General features: G+C 41.0%; 1 long non-coding RNA gene across 1 annotated transcript in view; it reads right to left on the reverse strand.

Annotated features, from left to right (window-relative positions):
- LOC109298229 overlaps positions 1-8651 on the reverse strand; it is a 15261-nt gene that overhangs the window by 3897 nt on the left and 2713 nt on the right. The window lies entirely within an intron of this gene.

Consider the following 8651-nt stretch of genomic DNA (forward strand, 5'->3'; position numbering starts at 1 on the left):
TGAACCCCTGAATAAAGTACTTAAAAGTCAAAGTCTTTCCTTCCCCAGTGTAATGGGCACTTCAGGTATGGATATAAGAGAGCAGGGGTGAATTCCAGTGCATAAAGGACTCTGAAAATCCCCAGCTGTCATAGAGCCCTAGGTAATCACAGTGAGTTAGGAAGCCTTGAGATTGTTCAGGGGCTGTAGCTGAGATAGTCAGGAAGCTGCAGCTGGCTTCAGTGACAACCCCTTCTCCCTGCTGTGCCAAATATGAACTGGATGCAGAAGAGAATCTGTGTAGCTGAATATTATCTGAATGGCAAACAAGAGCTGCAGCATCAGGTTACTAAATGATTTTTACTGAAATAGAAACTTAAATAAACTATATGCAAACCTTACACTGTTATAACAGAGAAATATTTTAAGAGAATGCAGGACACAGGTAATTTTGAAGGATGGACCCCCTTGAAAATCTCAGGGCTGAACACCTGATTCAAATATGAGCTTTTCTCCCTGCAACTAGCAGAAATCAAATCCCATTTCTGAACACTCATGCTGAGAAAGCTGATGCAAATCTAAAATCCTTCAGAATTCACAGTGTTCAGATTTTGTATTTGGATTTGCCCATTATTAACAAAGTTTCACACTGCAAACTCAGACCTGAATCTGGGTCTGGGTTTTGGATTTTGGCTAGGCTTACTGCTACTAAATAACTTATCTAACCTCTGCTGCCATCCTTACTTGATAGAAAACTAGGATCAAACATTCATTTTCCTTCCTTATTCAGGATATCTTCAGCCTTTTTTTAGTGTTCTTTTTTTCATTATGCATAGAACTGCAGACAGTTGTTCATTCAGAGTCAGATTTCTGCTGATCTGCCCAGAAGGGTCATGTTAATAAATCATTCACCCTTAAGAAATAATACAATACTTAATGGATTTGTGATGTTACCTGAGAAAATTCAGAACCTAGCTCAGCCTTACACAGTGTACAGAGGAAACATCCATAATATCACAATATATACTACAGAGAGAGCTAACCAAAACTTAGTAGTGGGAACTGGACAGAATTCAGTGGATCCTTTTGACTGGTGGAGCTTGGTTTATTTGCTGCTCTTTTACGCGTGTGTATTTTTGACATGTTTAAGAAGTTGACTCAAATTCCTGTGCACATAAAATTGCCAGTGTAGTCAGTAGATAATGATCATTCTACTAAGGAGGAATCTACTGTTCTCATCAGTCTATTCCCCATTGGTCAAAGATCCTCTGGTGTGACATGGGTACAACTCATCCTCCAGACCTAGAGGGAAAGAGGAATGAGGGAAAGAACTTGATCTAGGAGGTTACACCTGGCACTTGGAAAGTGCCCGTGGCATGACAAACAAAAAGCAGCAGAGAAGCTAGTTGCAAGGAACACTGCCAGGCTACTGCATACAGAACAGGCTGCAGCAAAAGCCAGGAAATCCTCTGTGAAACAGGGTTTGACAATCAAACATTGGAGTTGGTTCAGGTCTGTGAAGAACTTGGGCAGAAGCAGCAGAAACTGGACAGAGTCAGTGCTGAGAGGCCCCAGTGAGGCACACCACTAAATGATCCTGGCTCAGAAATGCATGGGATCTTATTTGCCTTTAACAGAAGAGTGGCTTTTGTGGGCACCCAAGGTCCTCAGCCTGAGGAATAAGCTACGACCAAATCAGATGCCCAGATGAGAACTACAGTTGAGTTGTAACTATTTAAGATACTGTAACCATTTTATTTGCAAATTTCCTCTTTCTTTTTAGCCCTAGTACAATGCATTTTTGTTTTAGCTGTGTCTCAGTAGTTAGGCCAACAAGGCTCCACAAGTGAAGTACCTTCAATGCTTGCCTCCAAGTTGTGGTGCGCCAAACAGGCAGCTAACAAATTGGGCATTGTTCAGATAGCAAGGGAATTTGAGAGAGGCCTGTGTCTGAATCCTGTCTGGTCAGCATCATGTAACATGAGCCTCCATACAACACACACCTGTTTCCAGATAGCCCACACAAGGGCCTCTTTAACAGTACAGTTCCACACACTTTTCTTCCTCAGCTAAACATAACAACATGAGCTAGCAAACAACATTAGCAGACTACAGAGTTTAAAAGATCTTAAGCAACCTATTAAGTAAACTAACCAGAAACTTTCAGTTTGAAATGCCTTGCCCAGAAGTGCTTTGCACAGTTGCATGGACTTTCTTAAAACATCATCTCTACTGTGGTCAGGACATGATAAGGCCATTAGTCCTGATTGGTGCATTAGTTTGATAATTCCATTAGTTCTGCCATTTTCCAGGATCACAGGCATCTCAGCCTCCTGCGGTTGTGTCTAAGACCTTTCCGGACAAAACAGAATATTTAGTATCCTAAATGTGTTCTTATATAATGTCCTTATATTTCTCCTCTTCAGAATGTGAGTTGCCTATTTCTCTGCAGTGTGCATCCATCTGGGATGACAATTTTATTTGACAGTGAGACTTCTTATGATACTTCTTTTATAGCACAGAATACTTTGCACACCATACTTTTACTGTAAATATAGGTGGGATTATTTTTAACATTCATTGTACAACTTCAAAACATGATATGATTTAATAAAGTTTATGTCAAATGCTGCAACTGCCTGTAACAGCAACAGCTTACAGTGGGCAAATGTTCCTTCAGGAATTTACTCTGGAGTAAACTCACCCCGGGCAGGCATCTACATGTGTGCACATTTGGGAGCAGATTTGCTGCTCCTGGCAGAAGTCTGCTTCTGTCCCATCCAGCTCTGCACTGCACAGGGGCTGGTAGGGAGCACAGGGCCAAGAAAGAACTATCTCCTGGTAGGGGCTGGGCGATTTCTCCCTGTGCCCAGGATCTTCCTGCTGCTGAAGCAGGCTCCAGTGGTAGAGCCCAGCTAGGAACAATGCCCCTCCTGCCCTGGCCCTGGATCCTCAGTCACTGGCAGGGGGCTTGGAAAGACCTATGGGGGAGGGGCAGGTTCAAGCCTCTCCCTCACAGCTCTTTCCAAGCCCTGTGCCTCAATCACCTGATCAGGACATGGAATTGGGAAAAAGCTGTGGGACTGAGACCTGCCCCTGACTGCGACAGTTCCCAGCGAGCCCCAGGCTGCATGGGGAAGTCTCTATGTGCAGCCCAGAGCTGGCTGGGGACTGCCCAGATCAGGACAGTTTTGGGCAGATTGATAGATTTCAAGGCTGGAAAGGACCTCAGGGGATCATCAGGTCCAGCCCCCTGCACCAGGCAGGAAAGACTCAGGTGACCATCCAGTCCCCTCCTGAAAATTTCCAGGGTAGGCGATTGCACCACCTCCGGAGGGAGCCTATTCCACAGTCTGGACACGCTAACTGTGAAGAAGTATTTCCCAATGTTGATCCTGAAACAGTCTTCCAGGAGTTTGTGGCCATTGCTTCTGGTTTTCCCCAAGGGTGCCCTGATAAATAGCTGTTCACCGAGCCCTTGATGTATGCCTCTGATGTAATGGTAAGCCACTATTAAGTCCCCTCCCAGCCTTCTCTTTTTCAGGCTGAAGAGTCCCAAGTCCCTCAGCTTTTCAAAAAGACATTCAAAAATAGACATTCAAAAAGCCTGAGTCTGACCTGATTCAATCTTTGCAAGTTAGTCTAACCTGGCTAGGCTAAATCAGTTTTGTAACCAGACAGACATCCTAGAAATACAGGCACATGCCTGCAGTGGCTCAGGCTACAAGCCAGGGGACGCTAGAACAGCCCTCCCTTTCTTTTACATCATTAAGTTGAGGGGTTTGTGGCCAGATAGGATGCTCTGATTCGCCCAGCAGGGAATTCATAACAGTGTGTATCACCCCTAACTCGGTGTTTATCACCCCATTAAGAAAACAACAGAGGGACATTACCAGCTACAGGTTGATTCTACCTGTTGATTCAGCATCAACTGTAGCCAGCATGTGGTCTGCTAGCTAATACACAAACACCTCTCAGCAAGGTGGAGGGTGGGGGGAGGAATTCTTGCTTAGCCAGGAGTGGGGTGGGGGGGAGCAGCCGCAGTTCTGTGCTGTAGCTGCAGCCAAGGAGCAGAGGGGAGGGACCAGCCCTACTATGAAGCAGAGAGTCCCACCCAGGTCAGAGAGCATACCGGGATGCTGGAGGTGTCTGATTTATCTTAAACCAACAAGGGGCCTGGGACAGACATTGCATAAATCAGATTCACCCAAATCAGTTAAGTCTAATACTGCATTCTACCAGGTTTATCTCAAATCAGCTTCAGCCATTTTCAAACTGGTTGATGTGCACTGAATATCTGTTCTGTTACAAGTTTAAACCAATTTCTGATCACTTAAACTGGTTTATGTGTAATGTCTGTCCCTAGCCTTGGAGTTCCCTCTCTGATTCTTTTAGGAACTCCTCTACACTGGACTGTGCAAAGGTATTCCTTATTAAGGGTTTACGTAATTTGGCTGATACATTTTTACCTTGATGTAGTGCCATTGTAAATGTGTCATTGGTCCATTGCCTAAAGTTTCCTTGTGCTTTTCCAGCAATTAAAATCAGGCCCCAGACTTGGTGACCTTGAAAATCTCAATCCAGATCCTAATTTTGCATATGATATCTATTTATACAATGGATACATCATTATCTTGATTCCAAACACCCTCAAATCTTTACTGTTTAAAATACAGATCCAAATCTAAATTTTGTGGTTTGGACTATCCTGAATAGCTTACCATATATGTACATGGCATTACTATTCTGTCATCATCTGGCTGGATGCTATGACTTTTAACTTAATAAAAGAACAATCTTTTCTTCATTGCCATCCTCTAATTCACATGAATTGTAGGTCAGTCATAAAAGTGATTCATTGTAACCCATAGAGTACTCTGTCTGGGACTTCACACTTTGCTGAAATGGTTCCACGTATAATGTCCATTCCTTTTGCCCTTAGCCATGCCAATTAAGAGTCTGGCATCATGTATTTCATATACTATAAACAGTAACAGACTGTTCTTTTCATGCAAATGCCACATAATCAGAAAACTCTTGAACCCAAGCTTTGTTTTTCTGTTCATTTCCTTGCTTTTTCCCCAATCATCCAAGCCCCCACAAAACACACACAACCCACACATTAATCTAAATGGTTCCAATGTCAGTGGAACACTTTAGATAAATAGGCTTTTCCTGTACTAGGATATTTTTCTTAGTCTCTGGAAACAAAAGGCACCATTTTTCTGGTACTGTGTTTAACACCTTTGATACACAGGAGGAGATCTGTCACAGAAGATCATGAGATGCTTCTGACACTATTTGAAGTGCGAGCCAAAACTCTTTGGTCCTTCTGAATGACGCATCTCTGTGAAATGGAGCTAACCCAATGAGGACCAGAAAAAGGAACTTCTATTCTCCTGCCTAATTTTAACCAATTGTCAATTGCACTTGCCAGATTTTCTCTACCTCCAAGGGCCACATGCCTAAGCTATTCAATCAGAGAGATTTTGTTGACTAGTTGAATCCTGTTTTATATTAATTTATGACACCCTACTGATTCTCTCAGTAATATATTTAAAATATATACATACACATTCAGACATAAATTACTAAAGCCTCATAACCCTATCTTTATTCTACACTAATTGTCTGTTATCAAGCTGTGCTTTTTTAAATATGCCCACATCTGATCCTTTAAAAATGCTTCTGAGACTTAAACAATTGATGCCAAACTGACTGGTCTAATTTCCTTCTATGCCTTTAGATCCTTTTAAAAAAATAATTGGGGTGTTGAATTAGTTATTACTCCATTCTCCAGAGACCTGCCCTAATTTTTTTTAAGTTTCTCAAATACCTTTCACTATTCTTTGTCTGCATTTTGGCATTTTGTACCTGGTCAGACGCCACAGCCCTTTAAAAAAAACAACAACCCGCCATCAACTTTGAAATCACATTTTCCCAAATAATTTTCAGCCGTTGTTGTTACTAACAGCAGCAATGATGGGTGTAACTAAGATTTTATTTGTTTTGTGCACCTGAGGACAACTTACACAGTCAGTTTTGGTTTCCCTTCTCCGGTTAGTCATTTTCACCTGTCGTTTATATAGATTTATAAAGAGCAACCAAGGAGAGAAAAGCATTTAAAGAAAATATATCTAAATCTGAAAATGTGGGGTATTTGAGGGAAACTGTGGTGCTTATTATTACTTCATCTTATTTTTTAAACTGACTATATTTCAGATAGATATTATCCTTTAACATGATGTGAACCAGGGGTCATATTCTCTTCCACTGAAAAAGGTCTGGACTTGAGATTTCCATACAGCGCCCCTGACAAGTCCACTGATAATACACAGTAAAAAGCCACCCACTTTGCTGAATGGTGCTATCCTCTTGACACACAGTAATTACACAGAGGTCAAAAAATAGACAGATTTGTTCTAATTTTTCTACACTTTTCCCTGCACAGCAATGATATTTCTCACCTGTTCTCACCTTCAACTTCTCTACTTTCCCCACTGACTTCAGTGAATTGGATCAGATTCTTTTAACACTATCTCGACTCCAGTAATAAAACTGACATAGTATCACATGGAAAATTATTAGTTCAACTGGAGAAGGGGATTAGCACTATAAACTGGGGAAGGAACTGGCAAGATAGGGGGTAGCAACAGCTTTTGCTCAAAAGCAAATTGCTAGGACAGAGAGAAGTTACTACAGAGTCCCTCAATATTTGGCCTTATATCTTATTTTATATCTTAATTTAATGGTCATGGCATAAGAAGTCAGAGTATATTAATGAAGTGCAGAGGACCAAGTTTGGGAGGCATTTCCAATAGAATGGAGAATGACTTATCATGCAGGAAAAACTGGATTGTCTTCAGGATTGGAGTAAAAAAATGGATTAAGTGTAAGAGTACAAAGCACACAGGGTCATAAACTTAGAAACTAAAACAGGAATTTCTGCTATAAGATGGAAGCTCATCAGTTGGAGAAGGAAGGCTTGAGTATAATTTAGTCAGTCACAGGCAGACTCTCAGGCAGCCATCAGTGCAATGCAATCCTAAAACAGCCAAATGCAGTACCCAGAAGTAAATCAGGTGAAATATCTTCAGTGGATATAAAAAATATTTATGTTGTTACACATGGCATTGGTGAACACTCATTTGGAAATCTGTGGAGAATACTGTACATGCATGTTCAAGAAAGAATAAGGGATAATATGATGCCGTTCTTTATGACAACAGAGAATCAGACTCAGTGGCCCAGGGAGGTTCAGATAGCCCTGAACAATTCAAAATGTGGGGCTTGAGACAAGGCCATTAGATCCAATGGAATGACTCTTTGAATCCAAATTTTGTTTCACCCCAAACATACAAGCATGGCCTATGTTTAAAGAAATTATAGTTTTACTGCCACAGAATAGTGCATCTCTATGGCATTAGACCCTTATCCTTTCTGAGATACCAAATACCCATGAAAGATAAAAATATCGTTGGAGAATCAGGTCCTTGATTTCTATTTGTAATGTCAGAGGATTGTAGTACATTAAAAGGCTAAAAATGGATTAATATAATTCATGTGTTTGACAAAACCTCGAGGAATGTATAAATAACATTGCAATTACTTGCTGTAAGTCTGAGGTGGCGGTCATTTTCTGATGAATGAAGAGCTACATGAAGCGAGTAGCATTCGGTTGTATAGTATCAACTCCATGGTCTGCTCCTCATAAAATGCCCCAAGTACTGACCTTAAAAGAACAATTTACTTCTAAAGTGTTTCAAGTAACTGCAAAATTTCAGTTTGGATTTCACCAACACAAATTATTTTACTGTTCTCCAGAAAGTGGCTTAGAGCTTCAGGCACTTTTGTTAAAGGTTTCCTTCCTTTTTTTTCTCCCTCATGACTTAAAAAAAATGAAAAAGAAAACTAAAGGTATTTGATCCTCCTTAGACGAAGTGTGCCGATGAACCTGGGAGTATACCTGTGCCCAAGTGGCAGGACAGAAGCGACTGAGAGGAAATATCTATGCTGTTACTTTCAGCAGATCTTACAGAGATTAAGGCATAAAAAAGGGTAAAAACATGGCTTCCAGTTGTTCACTGCAGAATAGATCAAGTGATTCTACCAGCATAGCATCCTTTTTACTGTGTAAGAAGAATGTTTGAAAGAACTAGTGAACTTCTTCAAACAGGTACTGGAAACCCGGTATCTTAGTACCTTCAAGTCCAGCAAGTTGAGGCGGGGGGGAAAAGAAGTCCCTTCACGTATTATTTTCCGATGGAGCCATTTCTTGAGAGCACCATGGAATGAAACAAAACTTAAACTGCCAGCAGTCCTTTTTTGAATAAATGGTGGTATCATACGGATTGTCTACAGTAGAAAATGACAGTTAAAAATATCTTAAAAGTGAAAAAAGAAAGTGAATACCTCATACAATGCCAAGATCTTTTTCTAATGTGTGCTTGCCCTTTACAGTGTGTCAGAGTTGTAGTAAAAAAACATTGCGAGGGAACTTGAAATATAAAATCCTCTCTTACTATGCTCTGAATCCACTCATATTCAGTACAGCTAAGGATAGCAGCATCTGCTCTTCCATAGGAAGTCAAAGAGAGACAAGTTTGAAACTCAAGTGTGTCTATATATGGGTCAAGTTTAAAATGATCAAAACACGCCCCCCCCCCCCCACC

The sequence above is a fragment of the Gavialis gangeticus genome, unplaced genomic scaffold (assembly GCF_001723915.1).
Source record: "Gavialis gangeticus isolate Ggan-Ray unplaced genomic scaffold, GavGan_comp1, whole genome shotgun sequence".
In the NCBI taxonomy this organism is placed as follows: domain Eukaryota; kingdom Metazoa; phylum Chordata; order Crocodylia; family Gavialidae; genus Gavialis; species Gavialis gangeticus.